The sequence below is a fragment of the Bos grunniens genome, chromosome 5 (assembly GCF_055505025.1).
Source record: "Bos grunniens cultivar Pamir isolate PY7600 chromosome 5, Bosgru_T2T1.0, whole genome shotgun sequence".
NCBI classification, from domain to species: domain Eukaryota; kingdom Metazoa; phylum Chordata; class Mammalia; order Artiodactyla; family Bovidae; genus Bos; species Bos grunniens.
In genome coordinates this window covers 64,540,175-64,560,223 of record NC_141169.1, presented here as the reverse complement: position 1 = coordinate 64,560,223, position 20,049 = coordinate 64,540,175, and the positions used below count along the sequence as shown (strand labels likewise).

At 38.3% G+C, this 20,049-nt stretch overlaps 1 protein-coding gene across 8 annotated transcripts in view; it reads left to right on the top strand.

Moving 5' to 3' along the window:
* ANKS1B (ankyrin repeat and sterile alpha motif domain containing 1B) overlaps positions 1-20,049 on the top strand; it is a 1,153,827-nt gene that overhangs the window by 479,544 nt on the left and 654,234 nt on the right. The gene's annotated exons all lie outside the window — the stretch shown is intronic.

Sequence of the window (20,049 nt, the reverse complement as noted above, 5' to 3'; positions counted from 1 at the left end):
GTTCATGACTTCATGCCAAGACTTTAAAGGCACCATCCAAAATGTGTGGAATAATGTAATCATCAGCATATTTTCAGGTCTGACCTTTAAACAGAACCAAAATCTAACCTTTTAAAACTAGGAATGGTTTTGAAAAGCATGTTGTTATGGTTTCCAAATGTATTATGTCACCTACATGTCACATCAAAAATTTTAGAATAGACTGATATTTAGTAATAATGTGGAAGGACAATGCTGATTTGTTTTATATTGAAAGGTAAAACTTTGAATTTCACAAAGTAAAATGTTTAAGGTTTATCTACTTTGAAAAATAGCATTTCGTTATCCTACTCATAGGTGGTTTTGTTATATGTTATATTTAAGAATCTGCATATAAAGGTATTATCGCATGGTGCATACTGAAGTAGAACAACTTTCTGAGTCAGTTCTGTCACTGATTTGCTAGATACTTTCCGTCAAATTATTTAACTTCTCTGATCTTTGATTTGCTCCTCTGGAAAGGGGAGATAATATCTACTCTTTGGGCAGTTTTAGTAATAAATGAGCTGACTTATGTGAAGCGTTTTGGAAACTATGGAACAATATTTTTTTTAGTACTGTCATTATTGTTTAATATTATTTTTTTTATTCTTAAATACTATTATTGTATGAAATCTATAGTCATTTTAAGAAAAGAAGAGCCAGCTATACATCTGTACTCATGCTTAAATGGCTGACCTTTTCTTGAATTAAAAGCATGATCTAAATTAATGGATAAATCTACTGTTTATTTTATAAATGATTGCATGCACAAAAAAATTAATCATTATAAAAATGTCAAGTGTTAATAGAACAAAGACTAATACATAACCTCACAAACAAATTGCCTGCTGCAAAGCACTTTTAATAAGTGGACCAATGAATTTATTATTATATAAAAGAGAACCATTTCAAAAGTAGCCTGAACTATAGTTAAAACTTCCTACTTGTTAGGCAGTATATTATGTAATCTAAGTATCAACTTGAGAATCATCAGGAAAAGGTGGTAAAGAGGGTCTACCTTTGGAGGTAGACAGACTTAGATGATATGAAGGGGTTAGCATTTAACTAGAAAGATCAGTTCAGTTCTGTCGCTCAGTCATGTCTTACTCTTTGTGACCCCATGGACTGCAGCACGCCAGGCTTCCATGTCCATCACCAACACCGGGAGCTTGCTCAAACCCATGTCCATCGAGTCAGTGATACCATCCAACCATCTCACCATAGTACTAATATGTAGAAAGATCACCAAAGTATTAATATGTAGCAAATAGATTCAAGATGAGGTGAGATTGGAGGTAGGAAGCAACAGTGCCATCAGCAATGGAAAATATAAATGGATTTGAGAAACACGAGGAAAGAGTAATCAACAGGTCATGGCAACTGATCAGAGGTGTGATGGTGAGGAAGAGTTCAGGAAAAGCCCTAAAATTTCTTGCTTAAGCAGATTAGTCAAATCTTACTGCCATTCTTTGAAACATGGAATTTTTTAGGTAAGACGGAAGAGAGGGATGGGTCATGTAGGACCTAATATATGTCATTTTAAGGACTTTGGATTTCACTCAGAGTGAAACTGGGAGTCAGTTCAGGCTCTTTCAGGAGAGTGACATGATGTAACTTCTATTTTATAAGAATTGCATCAACTCTTGTGTTGAGAATGGACTGAAGAAGGAGGATAAGTGTGGAAGCAAGGCCAGTAGGGGGCTATTGTAGCATTCCAGTAAGATGAGAGAGGAAGTCAGCCCAGGTCAAAGGTGAAGCAGTGGAGCTGGAGAGAAATTGACGGATGTTGGACATATTTTTTTAAGGTAAAGCCTGTGGGATTTTATGATAGAGTAGATGTAGTATATGAAAAAAAGAGAAGAATTAAGGAAAACTGCAATGTTTTTGTCCTAAACAATTGTAAGCATGATTTTTAATGTCATCCGACATGAGAGAGGTCCTGGGAAGAAGAGATGTGGTGAACAGGTAAAAATATCAAGAGTTCACTTTTTTTAATTTGAAGTATAGTTGATTTACAGTGTTGTGTTAATTTCTGCTATATAGCAAAGTGATTCAGTTATACATGTATGCACATTTAAAAAATATATGTGTTCTATTATGATTTGTCATAGTCTATTGAATATAGTTCTCTATGTATACTGTAGGACCTTGTTGTTTATCTATTCTATATATGAGAGCGTATGTCTACTAACCTTAACCTCTTACTCCATCCCTTCCCCAAATCCTTCCCCCTTGGCAAACGCATGACTGTTCTCTAAATCCATGACTCTGTCTCTGTTTCAGTAGATAGCTTCATTTGTGTCATATTTTAGATTCCACATATAAATTTTATCATCTGATAATTTTCTTTCTTATTTACTTCACTTTGTATATAATCTCTAGTTGCATCCATGTTGCTGCAAATGTCATTATTTCATTATTTTTATGGCTAAATAGTATTCTGTTCAGAGAAGGCGATGGCACCCCACTCCAGTACTCTTGCCTGGAAAATCCCATGGACGGAGGAGCCCGGTAGGCTGCAGTCCATGGGGTCACTCAGAGTCGGACAAGACTGAGCAACTTCACTTTCACTTTTCGCCTTCATGCATTGGAGAAAGAAATGGCAACCCACTCCAGTGTTCTTGCCTGGAGAATCCCAGGGACAGGGGAGCCTGGTGGGCTGCTGTCTATGGGGTTGCACAGAGTCGGACACGACTGAAGTGACTTAGCAGCAGTATTCTGTTGTATATATGTACCACATCTTCTTTATCTGTTCATCTGTTGGTGGACATTTAGGTGGTTTCCATGTTTTGACTATTGTGAATAGTGTTCTATGGACATAGGTTTGCATGTATCTTTTAAAATTAGAGTTTTCTCTGGATATATGCCCAGGAGTGGGATTGCTAGATCATATGGTAGCTCTATTTTTAGCTTTCTGAGAAACCTCCATACTGTTCTCCATAGTGTCCGTACAAGCTGCATTCCCACCAACAGTGTAGGAGGTTCCCTTTTCTACCAGGAGTTCATTTTAAGTAATATCTACCTGTTAGATATCTGAATAGATGTGTCATGTAGGCAGCTGAATGTTCACATTGTCTTTGAAGACAAAGACTATGAATATCATCATTGTATACATGATATGGAGTGAATGTACATAGAAGATCAAAACCTGAGCTTGATGAAAGAGATGATAAAAGGCAACAACAGCTAAGGAGTCTGAGGAGGGACAAGGTGGAGGAAATCTGGTGAGTGTTGGAGAAAATGAAACCAAAGTTGTGACTCTTTGACCTTTGGAAGGATGGAGTTGGTATTCTTACGACGAAAGCTTAGTTATGGATAAGAAACGCTATTGGATATCCAAGTAGGTAAGTTGAGTACATAGTTAAGACTGCTTTTTCAGTAGGGTAGGACACAGAGGGAGGAAGCTATGAGATAATTTTATGTTTATTGAAAGTAAAGAGTATTGGTCAAAAAATGTTGACAGTGTCTTAGCCCATAGTGAATGACCTATGAGTGCCGAGTTCCTCAGTGAAGTTGTCAGGGACAGGTGTGTTGTATATTATTGGGGGAAAAGAAACTGACACTCACCAGTAAATAAAACATACTTCCTCTTTATGAAAAGTTATTTCCAGAAAGCGCTGCATATATGAAAATTTTCTGTGAGCTGGCACCTTTGAGTCCCTGCTAAAGACATTACCTACCCTGGGTAACTAATTATCTCTAGTTCTGTTAGTAGTTTCAAACTATCACCTCTTACTGGATAAAATTGATGGAAAAAATCTAAAAAGAGTAAGTGGAAAAGTGTTCCTTTCCAAATGGGAGAAATAACAAAAGCTTTTAAGTACACCGCAGCATAGGATGCTTTTCTGCAAGGGAGAAGAAACGTTTGAGGAGAACTAAAATTAGAATGAAGAAAGTGGTGTGGACCTTTTGTGCTGCTCAGGGATTGCCAGAGAGGCAAACGAAACCCTTCCTTTTAATTAGCTCACACTGACTGGAAATAGAACTCCTGAAACTGAGTTAATCTTACTCCAGCAGCCACTGGACACAAGCAGCTGAGGAAATCTCTGAAGCATGAAGGCCAAACGTGGGCTGCTGAGATGGTCTTTGAGCTCCAAGCTGAGGTTCAGGATGGGCTGATATGGAGGAAGGATTAAGGGTTAGTGAGAATAATGGGAAATTACATCTTTGAGGCTTATTGCCTTAGAATGTGCATTATACAAAGTATCTGAATTTTGCTTGTTAAATTCAGTGCTTTAAGTAGACCAGGATTTTAGGTAGCCAAAAGAAAAAACATTTTTATATCAAATGTCATATATGTTTAATAATAAATATTATTATTAAATATTTAATATCATAATAAATATAACAATAAACATTATTGTTTATTAGTTCAATATATTGATTTATCATACTTATATTACTGTATTAATTTATATTATTATAATTTATTAATAATAAATTTATTGCTTATTAATTTAATAAATATAATAATAAATAATATTATTAAATATTTATATCCTTAGTTCTTGATAATTCATGAAGTGCCCCTCATATGCTTTCATTTTCCTGTTTCCCATCTAATATCACATGACTTTTCTCCAGTGCCTTTCTGTGCACATTGCACATCACACAGAAGGCAGAGGTAGGTTAGCAGATGCTTGACAAAGAAATAAAATATTGACTTTTACAGTATTAAAAAATATGAAAATATATAATTAGCTGTTGGAGTAAAGTGGTTTAGTGCATACAATCAGTGGTTGGAGTAAAGTGGTTTAGTGCATACAATCAGCTGTTGGAGTAAAGTGGTTTAGTGCAATAACAAATTAGCAGATGCTTGACAAAGAAATAAAATATTGACTTTTACAGTATTAAAAAATATAAAAATATATAATTAGCTGTTGGAGTAAAGTGGTTTAGTGCATACAATCAGCTGTTGGAGTAAAGTGGTTTAGTGCAATAACAAATTAGCAGATGCTTGACAAAGAAATAAAATATTGACTTTTACAGTATTAAAAAATATAAAAATATATAATTAGCTGTTGGAGTAAAGTGGTTTAGTGCATACAATCAGCTGTTGGAGTAAAGTGGTTTAGTGCAATAACAAATTATTGTTATTCTAGGTGAAAATAGTTGAAATGAGACTATCAGTTTATTGGGGCAGCATAAAATGAATACCTGCACTAGGTACATTGCATCATGAGAAAGTTCAGGGCACTGGGAGAGTACCTAAGAAGGTGAATGATCTCATCTGGGGTCTGCAAAGCTTTGCCATGGGAGAGTTGGGCTCTGAGAGGCAAACAGGGCCTAACTAGGCCAAGATCATGAGGGAAGATTGCTCTTCAAAGAAGGAATAGAATATTTAAAAAAATAACCCTGTGGTAAAAAACAGAAACCAACATAATTCTATAAAGCCATAATCCTTCAATTAAATAAATAAATATATTTAAAATTAAAAAAAAATTAACATGAAACTACAGGTCCCAGAGAAAGGGGAGATGTGGCAGGAGCTGAGCCTTCAGAGGGAGTAGAAGGCCCATGGTTCAGGGCTTCCTTGTAGGCTATTTTCTGGACTTTTATTTTTAACCTAAGAGCATAAGAGACCTAAGAGCAATGAGAAGGTGTTGGTGGAGAGAAGTGATCCAATTTGCATCTTACTATCTATGTTGCTACTGTTTTTTTTGTGAACCTGAAACAAGGTCATCCTTGGAGAATAACCAGTGAAGGCAAAAATTAAACAAGGAAATGTTTGAGTTAGCTTTTGCTCAAATTCTTTACAAAAGGGTAGCATAAGTGGCCTGTGGGCAGCACTGGAGGAGAGATAGTAGGCTAGTAGGCTTGAGCATCCTTTCTGGTATACCTGTGGCCTTCAAGTGATGAATTTAAGCCAAGATCATTCTGGCCAGGGCTAGCTCTTATTGGCTGGCTCAGCTGAGTTCATCTCTCGCTGGTAAGGTGGACCCTCTAAGTCTGTGTGTCTGCCATCTGTCCACCCAAGGTTCTGGGGCAATTCTCCATTTGCCAAGCTGGCCCTATGGCAACCCGCTTGGCTCTCAGCCCAGCTGCTTCTGAGACCACAGGAAATTTGGGTCTCATTTGTAACTTAGGAAAATAATGAGGACTCAGAAAAATTTATCCTCAGGGACTCACTAGTCCATCCTGTGTATGTGGAGCTACTAAGTTCTGTCAGATGTGGCCACACCCAGAATCCAGATGAGATTTGGAGTACAGGTCCCTCTTTCCTTGTAATACCTATTTATTACACTCCAGCCTCTACAGGCCAAGCCCAGAAAGGGAACTATAGGATACACAGGTAGAGATATTTTCTTATCTCCCTGTCTCAACAGCCCTTCCTCTTCTGAAGAAGGCTTCCCATTTGCTTATATTATTATAATAGTTCTTTAGACCTAACTCTGATTGACCTACCTCTGATTATTCTAAAGTGGGAGTCTGACTTTTAAGTCTCTTGCCTTCCTAAAGCACCTCCCCCTACCTGAAGGCATAAGTCTCCAGTATAGGTGTGGGAGCAGAGAGGTTTCCAATGGAATACAGTATAAGAATGGAAATATATTAATACCTTCTTTGAGAAATACTATCCCTAATACCTTACCCAGCACAACTAAATGAAAGGTACATGAACATTGTTGTTGCTGTTGTTTAGTCGCTAAGTCGTGTCTGATTCTTTTGTGACCCCGTGGACTGTAGTCCCCTAGGCTCCCCTGTCCATAGGATTCTCCAGGCAAGAATTCTGGAGTGGATTGCCATTTCCTTCTCCAGGTGATCTTCCTGACCCAGAGATCAAACCTGTGTCTCCTGGATTGGCAGGTAGATTCTTTGCCACTGGGCCACGAGGATCATGCTTAATTAATGTAGCTTCAGAAATACTTAATAAATGTGGACATTATATTGCTGTTATTACAGTCTAGGCAGTAAGTAGAACCTAGACTAAGAATTCAGTACAGACACAGAACAACCAAGTGCTAGGAGTCCAGCCAGGCAACCAGAATCGTAAATCCAGAGTTGCTTGGAACAAGCAGGTCAACATGCTGATGAGCAGAGTTAGAATTTTTGTTTATTCTGTGCCTCAGTTTTATGTGTCCTGGGGCGGAAGGGCAGGGAAAGCTGCAAGTTGTGTCACTACTGGGGATACCTAAACTTCTACAAGTGCTAATTCATCCAGGATTACAGCAGAGGTAAGAAAGCAAGTGTTTCAGAGAGTTTTGTGTTGAAAATCTTTTTTTTAACAATTTAATGTTTATTAACTTAATCTTATTTTGCATTACCTTCTGCTAATTCATGTGAAAACCTAACTGCTTTGTTAGCTAGAGTTTTCTTTGTGATTCAAATTCGGTGCTGCATATATCTTCTCTCTAATTATCTTGTCTACTTTAGTTGGCTTGATAGTTTTTTTCTCCTGATTTTCTTTACCAGACTGTTTATATTTTTTGAAAAATTTCCTGCTATCAGTTATATTTGTGTGATATATGTGTGATTATTGTATCTAAAAGTAAAACAGTAGGAGAAAAGCAGGCAGTAGCTTTTTTAATAAAGGGGAATTTCCAGGTCTGTGCTATGGAGAAATCTCCTCTCTACCCTTGTTAAAAACAGTTTCCAAACTGCTGAACCTTTTTCTCTATTCCCATCTTGATCTCTACAGTCTACTTTTGGGAGAGCATTTCCCCCTTTTTTCTCTGCACCTGTCTATGTTGGCTGGTGCTTTGTGTATCCATGTGGACCCCAGCCTTTTTAACACAGACTTCTCTCATGCATATGGCGTAGTGAGCCAGCCCATAGCAAAACTTGTTCCAGATATCCTCCTGCGTAACTTACTACCTACTTAACTGACCAGTTGTTTCTTGCCTACCTAGCTCTAGGCTCTCGTGATTTGAACTCTTCTAATTGACTCTTGGCATCTGTGATAAGCAGAATTCTATGATGGCCCCATGGTTCTCACCTCCATGCTTCTGTATCTGTACACTTTTGTGATGCCCCTCCTTTGAGAGTGTGTGGGACCTGTAACTTGCTATTGTACTCGCCAGTGGCAAAGATGATGAAGTATCACTTTCAGAGGCATAATATGTTTTATGGCAAAGGTGAAGGGATTTGAAAGATGACATTCAGGTCCTGATCATTTTAAGTTACTCAAAAGGGATGTATCTTTGGTGGGCTTGAACTAATCAGGTGATTCCTTTAAGAAGGAGTCCATGCTGTGTGCTAAGTCGCTTCAGTTGTGTCCAATCCCAAGGACTGTAGCCCTCCAGGCTGCTCTGTCCAAGGGAATTTCCAGGCAGGAATACTAGAGTGGGTTGCTATTTCCTTTGCCAGGAGATCTTCCCGACCCAGGGATCAAACCCATGTCTCCTGCATCTCCTGCAGTGGCAGACTCCTTCCACCCGAAGGAGTCTAGAGGTTAGTAACTTGAAGGAGCATCTTTTCTGTCCACTACTGGCTTTAGAGAAGTCAGTCACCATGAGCACTGCAACTGCACCTTGAGCCTCAGATAAGATCACAGCTCTGGCCAACACCCGGATTGTAGCCTGGTGAGGCCCTGTGCAGAGGATCCAGCTAAGCTCTGCCCAGACTCCTAATTCCTGTAAACTGTGAGATAACAGATGTATATTGTTGTAAGCCATTGTTTGCTGTGATTCATTATGCAGAGAGAGAAAATGAATGCAATTTCCAGTGTTCCCTTGATTTGGGAGCAAGAGAGACTCTCTCCATCTGCTTGGTCTCAAGAAACCCGCCCCCTCCCCCCGCCTTCCCTTGCCTCCCCCTGCCCGGGGTCGTCACTAGATCCTTGCTCTCTTGTATGATTAGAGACATGACTAAAAGTGAAGAATTTGAAAACTGAATCCTTTATTAAAGTCTATCCTGAAGCCCAGCTCAATTAATTATCCACCATATCATTTTTCCCCAAAATTATACTTTTTATTTTAACAGGCACTAAGTTGTAAACTTAAAATTCTAATAGTGAAATGTTAAGACAAAAGCCAGAGAGTAGGAGACTCTTAGGGATCATGAAATCCCCCTATTATTGATGCTTCTCAACCAGCCACCTTCTCCAGGATTTGGCTTATTCTCAAAGCTGGCAGAGTTAATTTTCTCAACATTTATCTGATTATGCCACTCCACTGTTTAAGAACCTCTTATCTCTTGTCACCATCCATATCACAATGTCCAAAAGATTTACTTTGCCCAATGAGGTCCTTGATAATTTGGCTGTAACTTTCTACTTACTTCTAACCTAATATACTGGATGGGCTTCCCAGGTGGCTTAGTGGTAAAGAATTCATCTGGACTGCAGGAGATGTGGATTTGATCCCTGGGTCAAGAAGATCCCCTGGAGGAAGGCATGGGAACCTACTCCAGTATTCTTGCCTGGAGAATCCCATGGACAGAGGAGCCTGGTGGGCTAGAGTCCATCGGGTCATGCAGAGTCAGACATGACTGAAACTATTTAGCACACACACACATGCACACAATATACTGGGTACTTGTAAGAATACTGTTCTTAGAGTTCCTGGTTCTTGATTCATAGTGTACTCTTCAGTCAGCTTGGAATGCCTTCTCACCTAATCCACCTGGTAAACTTGTATGGTATTTGGCTAAGGGTAGCCACCTTTGTGAAGCCTTCTCTAATTTCAACAGTTCTTTCATCTGTGTGCCTCCTTAGCATGCTTCACACACCTCTACTACTGGATATTTATATAAAAGTACTTGTGTTCATGCCTGTGAGCTCCTTAAATGCAAGGACCATGTGTCAGATAAGGTGTATCCCCAATGCTTCTCGTAGTGACTTACAATAGATGCTCACTAAATGATAAATAATTGAATAACTGGATAAATATTTTCTTTTTTGGAATTCTACCACCTAATATGTGTCTATTTCTACCTATACAATAGGGTCAGACCAGCTTTTCTCTTAACTACATTTCTTTCGTCTGAGCCATGGAGCCCACCTTTCATTTCATTGGTTATTTCATTAAAATGCCTCAGAGAGAAATGCCATTTTTATTGTAAGTTTTTATTCTGTAATATATCTGATTTCACAGATGAAAAGATGGCAGTTATTTACATTTGAAGACTATTAATTTTCCTTAGAAAGTAGCTGACCTGTCATTGCCAGAATAATTATTATCACTCTAGAAAGCAGTCTGACAATGTGTGCTAATTTCTAATTTCCTTCCTTTTTTTATTTTAATAGACCAATTTCTAAAGCTTCATTTTTAAAACAACAGCAAAAACTTTAGTGAGCCCTCTTTTTTCACAAAGTCAAAGTAATATATAGTATGGGTTATTTTTTCTTTCCTCAAACTGACTTTTTCTTTACCCTGCTTTTCCTAGTCTCTGCATTAGCCATATGTGAGGTTGAGAATATTGTGTTAGGACCTGGAGCCTTAAAGAAGATGAGAACTGTCAACATGTCCAGAATCCGATATGCAAAATGACCGCCACTGACAGAATTCTAAGCTCTAGCAAACAGTTCACAGAAGCTAGAGTAAACTTGCATTTATATGTGTGTGTGAATTTTCCCTGGCATAGTTCTTTCTACTTAGAAAAACTAGTAGAGTAAGGAGGAAAACAACTTTGCTGCAGAGAAGCACGATTTATTCCGCAGTCAAAGATGTAATTTTGCACTGGCCTCCATTTTAGAACTGAAACATGTCTATTGTATGTCTGTGTTCTATTTATTAACTCAGATAATCAAGAGTGACTATGTGAAGCTAATAATAGATTGTAGATTTCCTTCTGGAAAACACATAGCACACATGGAAGGAAGCATTATTAACTAAACAAATCTCTCAGTTCCTAACAATTAGCATTTTGACAAGCTGTTGTCATAGATGAAGAACTTAGATCATATATTGCATAACTTCAAAGTAGTTTTTACATTTCTTCTTGATTTGACTACTAAGTAAATGTAAGGAAACCTTCAGCTCCATTTTAGTTCCCTTAGCACATTTCCTAGGCCATAGATACGCTGTAGGCTATACTTCTGCAACTGGATTTTGTTTCTACTATTAATTATAATCCTCTGGAACAGGGTAACATTACAACAAATAATATGCCAAGTCCTCTAAACTAAGTAGTTTGTTATTTACAAACAGTACAGTTACTCCCTGAGGTTGCCTGCCATGTAGAAAATTAAAACTAGAAAATCACATTCAAAGTTAGCCTGAACCATTTTCACATACCTTATATTTTATATATTCCCTTTCAGGCAATTATTAGCTATTCCTAATATTCTTTAATATATTTATCTAAAACTAGATACTTAGTATTTTATAATATCTGGTGTCATATGTATACTATCTAAGAAACCTCACACATATGAGCTATTGTGATTCAGGCCTTTGTTATTGGTTGGTTATACATGTAAATCTATATATAAACACCAAACAAAAATTATCTATATTATTACATTTATTAATAATACTAGATAAAGAATATTTCTTCATTCATTTAGCAAATACTCATTTAGTACTTGGACAAACTCCAGGAGATGGTGAGGGACAGGGAGGCCTGGTGTATTGCAGTCCATGGGGTTGCAAAGAGTCACACACGAATGGCCAACTGAACAACAAAAACATTTAGCACTTATGAAGCACTAATACCCAGGCAAAATACTGAGTGAACAATAATGGAAAGACATGACCCCGTCTCAAAACATTGTGCTAAGCAAAAAACTGCAGTCTAACACTATTACATCATTACAATATGAATCTAGAGTTGAGAGCATATAAATCTGCTTGGGACAGTGAGGTAATGCTTGTCCTATGACTTGAAGAATTTATCAAATGGATATTGAAGAAATATAGTGAGGAAGGAAAGGAGCACAGAAAGCAGAGCCTTTGGAACTAGATAAATCTGGATGTAAGTCCTTGTTTTGCCACTTATTGTGATCTTTAGGTAAACAATAACCTTTCAGAGACTCTTTCATTTCTTTTGAGATAATGCAGATGGCCATACCTAACATAAGACTTTGCACATGGTAGGCACTCCATAAGTATTATCCCCTCTCACCAACTTTGAGCCTCATAACAACTGTATAGATAGAACTGATGGTATTATCAACATTTAAAAGCTGAGGAAAGTAGGTTCATGGTTCATAAGGAAACTTGCTTAAGGTCCCACAACTAGAAAGTTAGTGGCAGAGTAAGGCCTAGAACCTAGGTCTCCTGACAAAACTTTTTCCATTATGCTGGAACAAGGATTCTAGCTTATAAAAATGCTAATCATTAGAAACTGAAAGATTTGTTTAGTTAATGCTTCCTTTCATGTGTGCAGTGTACTACCTATGCATTTAATTTTGATAAACATTTCTTGAACTTCTACTCAGTATCAGACATGTTACTGTGCACAGATAATACAGTGAAGAACAAATAATACTTCCTTTATTCAGCTGAGTCCATCAGAGAAGCTGACTTCATACCAACAACTTCAATAAATAAATGAGTGTCATGCACTGGGACATTAGGTTCTCTGGAATGTGTGGCAAGAAGACGTATTCTAATCTAGGAGGTCTGGGAAGTGCTGTGTGGGGAAGTAATATTTTTGTTAAGACCTAGGGAGTAAGCAGGAGTTATCTGGACAGAGAGGAGAGAACATTTTTCCAAACAGTGGGAGGTTTGGCAAAGATGTAAATGACAACATGGTTATGTTCAAGGGACTGAAACTGACCCAGAATGCAGGATCACAGAGCCTGAGTGAAAGAATGGCCAGGGGTGACTCTGTAGAGTTTGGCAGAGATTAGGTAGTAAGGGGCCATACAAGCCATCTTAAAGAATCTGGATTTTATTCAAGGGACAAAAGGTATTGCAGTTTCTACACTACATAAAAAGTCTGGCCAGTAGGGAAATAGGGTCTGAAAACTGACTTGTTCTGTGTTCATCCCAGAAAGAGGAGGGTTACTACATTTTTTCCCAAATTTCTTACAAATGCTTGTATATGCTTGCTGAGGTCCTAGTGGGAAAACAATCCTGAAGTTTTAAACAGTAGAGTGATAGCTGATTTGCATCTCTCCATGTTCATTCTAGCTGTGCTATAGCTACTCTTAGAAACTGGGTGACACAATAATTCAAAATGGGCATGAGTGAGTCAGTGGCGGCTTAGATTAGGGCTTGTATCTGTGGAGGTGAAAAAAAGTGAGATGCTTAAGATCTAGACATTAAAAGCGTTTGTGATTGGTTATAGAAGTTAGAAGAGAAGGGTATGGGAGGTGACAAGGATACTCTTCACTCTCCTGGCTTCAGCAGGAAACAGTAGGAGTCTTGGGTACAAAATCTAAGACTTTAATGTTGAGAGAAAGCTACTGGAGTCATTACATGGTGGGAAGATGTCAAAATCAACTGGAATAGAGGACACAATAAAAGCCTTTAAAAGTCCTTCGGGGCCTGCAGGCATGACGTTACACTTAAGGTAATGAAAATTCTTTCTTCTTTCCTTGCTGGAGAAGCTGTATCCCTTTCATATTTTCATTTTACTTCATAGGCTGTTGTACATTTCCATTTGGCTAAATTTGTTCTACAGGGACATTAGTTGTTACCTGACTTTAGTTTTAATTTAAAAGGGAAAAAAACACTGTAATTATGAAGAAGATTTGGCATGTGGGCACCTGATTCATTTCCCTGGGTGGCACCATGACTCACCCTCATTAAAGTAGTTTTGCTTCGAGATGCCTGATGCCTTATCGGTTTTGAATTTTCTCTGCCCTGTGTGTGAACAATAAGAAGTTTCTCTCATGGGTCATACACAGCTCTTCATCTCTACCATGAGTCAGATGTTTTGCATTTCAAAACATTATCCTGCCTACAATTTCCCTCTTTATAAATTATGCAGGAAACTTCTACCAACAACAGATTCTCATTTACTGACTTTTTAGATTTGTATCTGTAAAACATGTTCTGGTTGTGCTATAATTTAGTGAACAGTTTTATGGCCAACAATAAGGTACTGTTTTATTTGTTTTATCACCATTGTCTAAACATCAAGGTGCCACATTAGATAAAAAACACAATCATCTGTAAGTAAATTCAAGCACTGGTGATTAAGTCACATGAAAAGCTCTCTCTTGATTCTTTGTCTGTCTGTAGTTACAGTAGGTTTCCTCCCTTTAACATTCAACCTCCTAGAAAGAGTTGTCTATACCTCCTGGATTCATTTTCTCATCTCTTTATCACTTCCCCCAAACTACTCTAATATTAAGCTGAAATCTCCTCCAAGACTATTTCTTCCTAAAGATGGTGGATAAAGTGTTGATCAAGATTAAGATTTCATTTGATCAATCTGCTACACTTAATCTATGAAGCACTCTTTGCATGGGGCTCTGTGATACCACACTCTCCTGGTCTTCCTTCTACCTCTCTCATGTCCATCTTGGTCTCCCTTTGGGAGACCTACTCCTAGAAGGCCACTATTCTTCAAGGTTCTAAACTAGGTTCTTTTATCCTCTTACTCTAAGGATTGCCTCTGGATCATCTCAGCCACTTTATATGGCTCTATTGCTTAAACGTGAGCTGATGTTCCTCAAAGTTTATCTCTAGGCCACAGTGGAGTTCCAAATCTCTAAATTCATCTTTCTCCTTAACCTCTCCACTTAGATGTCCCCTGGGTATTATAAAGATCATCATATCTGTTGACCTGTAATTTCCCAGGGCTTCCACAAAAGGTACCACAAACTGGGCGGCATAAAACAGTAGAATTTTATTCTCTTATAGTTCCATCTGCTAGAAATTTGAAATCAAGGTGTCAGTGGTCCACTCTACTCTTGAAGGCTCTTGGGAAGATTCCTTAGGCACATCAGCTTCCAGGAGTTCCCTGGCTTAAGGCAGCATGACCATAATCTCTGTCCTCAACTTCTCATGGCTTTCTTCTCCATTTCTATGTCCTTTCTTCTTCCTATAAACACACCAGTCATTGGATTGGAGGTCCATACTCATTGCCTTTATTTGTTTTGTTTTTACGGGCTTCCCTGATAGCTCAGTTGGTAAAGAATCCACCTGCAATGCAGAAGACCTGGGTTCGATCCCTGGGTTGGGAAGATCCCCTGGAGAAGAGAAATGCTACCCACTCCAGTATTCTGGCCTGGAGTTTTGTTTTTACTGTATCATAGGTTCATGGTGGTGGTGGTGGTGGTGGTGGTGGTTTAGTCAGTAAGTCGTGTCCGACTCTTGCGACCCCATGGACTGTAGCCTGCCAGGCTTCTCTGTCCATAGGATTCTTCAGGCAAGAATACTGGAGTGGGTTGCCTATTCCTTCTCCAGGGGAATTCCTAACCCAAGAATTGAACCTGGTCCATGATGATAGAGATTATGGCTTTCTACCGTAATCCTTGGCACTTAGTACAATGTCTGTAAATGAATTGTTGCCTAATAAATATTTGTTTAGGAGAAGGATGAAGAAAAGAAGCAAATGAATTAATCAGCAAGAACTAATTTGAAAAATGATAAGCAAGCTAAAGTAAATTTAGTTGTGAATTTTAAAAATGTGGTCAAATGTAATTTTTTCTAATCAATATATTAACAAAATGAGAATCAATCAAACCTTACATTTTAAGCTCATGTAAAACCTTCTTCTATAGTCCTGCAAAACTCCATGGTTCTCATAGGTGCTGGAAAATACACTTGTATTTCTCATTGTTTATTTTATACTGGGGTTCATTCCAGCCCTTCTTTATTAATGAAAATGTTCCTGCTTTTGTTGATACTATAGGATGTCATTGTTGTTGTTCAGTCACTCAGTCATATCTGACTCTTTGCCAGCCCCATCAACGGCAGTATGCCAGACTTCCCTGTCCTTCATCATCTCCCAGAGTTTGCTCAAACTCATGTCCATTGAGTTGGTGATGCCATCAAACCATCTCATCCTCTGTTGTCCCCTTCTCCTCCTGCCTTTTAATCTTCCCCACCATCAGGGTCTTTTCCAGTGAGTCGGCTCTTCAGATTAGGTGGCCAAAGTATTGGAGCTTCAGCTTCAGTATCAGTCCTTCCAATGAGTACTCAGGTTTGATTTCCTTTAGGAATGACTGGTTTGATCTCCTTGCAGTCCAAGAGTCTTCAACACCACAGTTCAAAATCACCAATTCTTTGGTGCTCAGCCTTCTTTATCGTCTAACTCTCACATCTGTACATGATTACTGGAAACACCATAGCTTTGACTAGACAGATCTTTGTCAGTAAAGTAATGTCTCTGCTTTTTAATACATTGTCTAGGTTTGTCATCTTCGTTTTCTGAATGTTGAGATTTAAGCCAACTTTTTCACTCTCCTCTTTCACTTTCATCAAGACGCTTTTTAGTTCCTCTTCACTTTCTGCCATAAGGGTGGTGTCATCTGCATATCTGAGGTTATTGATATTTCTCCTGGCAATCTTGATTTCAGCTTGTGTTCTTCCAGCCCACTGTTTCTCATGATGTACTCTGCATATAAGCTAAATAAGCAGGGTGACAATATACAGCCTTGACGTACACCTTGTCCTATTTGGAACCAGTCTGTTGCTCCATGTCCAGTTCTAAGTGTTGCTTCCTGACCTGAATATAGGTTTCTCAAGAGGCAGGTCAGGTGGTCTGGTATTCCCATCTCTTTCAGAATTTTCCACAGTTTATTGTGACCCACACAGTCACAGGCTTTGGCATAGTCAATAAAGCAGAAATAGATGTTTTTCTGGAACTCTCTTGCTTTTTCGATGATCCAGCAGATGTTGGCAATTTGATCTCTGGTTCCTCTGCCTTTTATAAAACCAGCTTGAACATCTGGAAGTTCACAGTTCACGTATTGCTGAAGCCTGGCTTAGAGAATTTTGAGCATTACTTTACTAGCGTGTGAGATGAGTGCAATTGTGTGGTAGTTTGAGCATTCTTTGGCATTGCCTTTCTTTGGGATTGGAATGAAAACTGACCTTTTCCAGTCCTGTGGCCACTGCTGAGTTTTCCAAATTTGCTGGCATATTCAATGCAACACTTTCACAGCATCATCTTTCAGGATTTGAAATAGCTCAACTGGATTTCCATCACCTCCACTAGCTTTGTTCATAGTGATGCTTTCTAAGGCCCACTTGACTTCACATTCCAGGATTTCTGGCTCTAGGTCAGTAAATACACCATCATGATGATCTTTTTTGTACAGTTCTTCTGTGTATTCCTGCCACCTCTTCTTAATATCTTCTGCTTCTGTTAGGTCCATACCATTTCTGTCCTTTATCGAGCCCATCTTTGCATGAAATGTTCCTTTGGTATCTCTAATTTTCTTGAAGAGATCTCTAGTGTTTCCCATTCTGTTGTTTTCGTCTATTTTTTTTTTTTTTTTTTTGCATTAATTGCTGCATTCAGAAAACGAAGATCATGGCATCTGGTCCCATCACTTCATGGGAAATAGATGGCAAAACAGTGGAAACAGTGTCAGACTTTTGGTGGGGGGGCTCCAAAATCACTGCAGATGGTGACTACAGCCATGAAATTAAAAGACGCTTACTCCTTGGGAGAAAAGTTATGACCAACCTAGACAGCATATTGAAAAGCAGAGACATTACTTTGCCAAGAAAGGTCCGTCTGGTCAAGGCTATGGTTTTTCCAGTGGTCATGTATGGATGTGAGAGTTGGACTGTGAAGAAAGCTGAGCGCTGAAGAATTGATGCTTTTGAACTGTGGTGTTGGAGAAAACTCTTGAGAGTCCCTTGGACTGCGAGGTGATCCAACCAGTCCATTCTGAAGGAGATCACCCCTCGGATTTCTTTGGAAGGACTGATGCTAAAGCTGAAACTCCAATACTTTGGCCACCTCATGTGAAGAGTTGACTCATTGGAAAAGACTCTGATGCTGGGAGGGATTGGGGGTAGGAGGAGAAGGAGATGACAGAGGATGAGATGGCTTGATGGCATCACTGACTCGATGGACGTGAGTCTGAGTGAACTGCGGGAGTTGGTGATGGACAGGGAGGCCTGGCATGCCGTGATTCATGGGGTCGCAAAGAGTCGAACACGACTGAGCGACTGAACTGAACTGAACTGAACTAGTTTTGTCATAGCTTTCCTTCCAAGGAGCAAGCGTCTTTTAATTTCATGGCTGCAGTTACCGTCCACAATGATTTTGGAGTCCAAGAAAATAAAGTCTGTTACTGTTTCTGTTATTTCCCCAGCTATTTGCCATGAAGTGATGGGACTGGATGCCATGATCTTAGTTTTTTGAATGTTGAGTTTTAAGCCAGCTTTTCCACTCTCCTCTTTCACTTTCATCAAGAGATTCTTTAGTTCCTCTTCACTTTTAGCCCTAAGGATGGTATCATCTGCATTGGTGAGGTTATTGATATTTCTTCCAGCAATCTTGAGTCCAGCTTGTGCTTCATCCATCCTGGCATTTCACATGCTGTACTCTGAATAGAAGTTAAATAAGCAGGGTGGCATTATACAGCCCTGCCATACTCCTTTCCCAACATTGAACCAGTCCATTGTCCCTTGCTTCCTAAATATTTCTTGAACATATCTCCAAATAGGACAAGGTTAAGCAATTATTAAGCATTCTAATTACAAAAAAAGAAAGAAAGGAAAAATGTATATGCTAATAAAATATCTCTAGATGTCAGCCTGAAAGAATGAAAGTACCATTTGTAATTTATATCTGCTTACTTTAGCAAAACATTTAGGTCTCTGTACATATATAGCTGGCGAAAGTTCTGATTGACTATTTAGGAAACCAAAAAATTAAAAAGGATCAGACATGCAAGTTTGTACCTATTTTGCTGGCATTAATAAATTTTCTCCCATGGGAGGATCTGTGGTAGACCTTTGTGCTTGTAATTATTGAAAATGCCCTAGGTCGAACTAAATCAGACTAGGTCATATAGATGTTGATGAGAAGAGATGTAAAAGCGCCTCACTTTCCCACAGCATTCATTATGTAGGAAAATAAAGATTACTTTAGGGAGTACTGTTCTTTACAAGAAGGCAAATCCTCAAAAGAAATTCTGTCTTGGTATTTTGATCTACCTTGTATTAGTGCTGCTTGATGGTATTAAATTCATATAACTTTCATAACACATAATTATAATATTCACTAATTAAACAGAAAAGTCTACCAAATTAGATACAGTAAGGAAAGTGTCTTGATACAACACAGTGAGTCTTAAGATTTATTGTCATTAAATTACCCTAAGTAGACACTAGTATTCACAGCTTAGTATTTATTATTCTTCATTTATTTTTAGTTCATTTTTACAAACTCAAGGCATAAAGTTCTAGCCTTTCTGTATTGTGTGGGGGCCTCTAGGTACTTATGTAATGACTTCTAAAGGCTTATGTAGCCCTTATCTTCACTCAGCAAGATTCATTTTTGAATCCTGAGTAATTTTAGAGTAGATAAAACAGTTTCCTTCATTTTAGTGATAAAATTTGTCATTTTCAATTAGATTTTTTAGATATATCATCTCTATTATTAAGAAATGCTTTACATCTTTTGCATTTATTAGCTCATTTAATCCTCAGGACAATAGTAGGCACTATTGACACCTGTGATTTACAGATGGAAAACTAAAGCACAGAACCTTTAACTGACTTACCCACATTCATATGGCTAGAAGAGAGTTGAGCTGGAATTTGCTTATATATATTCTGACTCAGGGCCTATGCTTTTAGCTTACTATCCTGCCTCTCAGAAATCTTATTATATCTTATTTGTAATATACTTTAGAAAGTACATGCGATTTTTGTTTATTACAATTATTATTAATTCACATACTTATTAATTCGCATCCCTTATATCAAAATTCTAAATAGTATAAATGGATCTAGGGAAACAAACCTTTTCTTTCTCTGAATCTGCCAAATGCTGGCAGTATCGGAGTAGGAAGTAGCTCCTTTACAGAACTACTTTTTCCTTTATTCAACCCACATTTAAGGGACACTTCTTATGCTTCAATCACTGTTAGGGACTGGTGTACAGACATTAAAGTCTCAGCCCTTACCTAAAAGGAATTAGAAGTCCAAGAAGTTTTCCTTAAAGGAGAGATAAAACAGTGTCTTTAGCTTGTTGCTGACAGACTGAAGGGAAGACATGTCTGGT